We start from the raw sequence: 719 nt of genomic DNA, 5'->3' as shown, positions 1-719 counted from the left end.
CCCGGAGCATGCCGGGAAAGCGCCGCCCCGCAGCGGGCAGCGCGGCGCCGGCGTGGAGCCCGCGGGGTCGCGGGTTCGCGCCCGGCCCCCGGCGGGTGGCGGGGCCTGGCCGGGTGCGGCGCTGCCAGGCTGGCCGGCACGTGCGCACGTGCGCACACACTCCTGTGCAAGCAGTTAGGCACGTATACGTGCACGCACACACACACGTGCACACAAGCAGTGCACTAATGCACATGCACACAGAGGCATGCACATGCACGTGTATGCATTTGCACTCGCACGCATTCATGCACACATGGCAAATGACTGCAGCCTGGCTTTGCTGAGGGGCCATCATCTCCCTGCACTGTGCATGGTCTCCCTGCTGCATGCATGGTCTCCCTGCGCTGTGCACAGTCTCCCTGCACTGTGCACGGTCTCCCTGCTGCATGCACGGTCTCCCTGCTGCATGCATGGTCTCCCTGCGCTGTGCACAATCTCCCTGCACTGTGCACGGTCTCCCTGCACTGTGCATGGTCTCCCTGCTGCATGTGTGGTCTCCCTGCGCTGTGCACAGTCTCCCTGCACTGTGCACAGTCTCCCTGCGCTATGCACCATCTCCTTGCACTGTGCATGGTCTCCCTGCACCGTGCACAATCTCCCTGCACTGTGCATAGTCTCCCTGCACTGTGCATAGTCTCCCTGCTGCATGCATGCTCTCCCCACTCTATAGCCTGGTC

Source organism: Rhea americana, unplaced genomic scaffold (assembly GCF_003343005.1).
Source record: "Rhea americana isolate MKP2758 unplaced genomic scaffold, rheAme1 scaffold_584, whole genome shotgun sequence".
NCBI lineage: Eukaryota > Metazoa > Chordata > Aves > Rheiformes > Rheidae > Rhea > Rhea americana.
The sequence above is the reverse complement of the archived record's forward strand: the minus strand, read 5'-3'. Positions refer to the sequence as shown.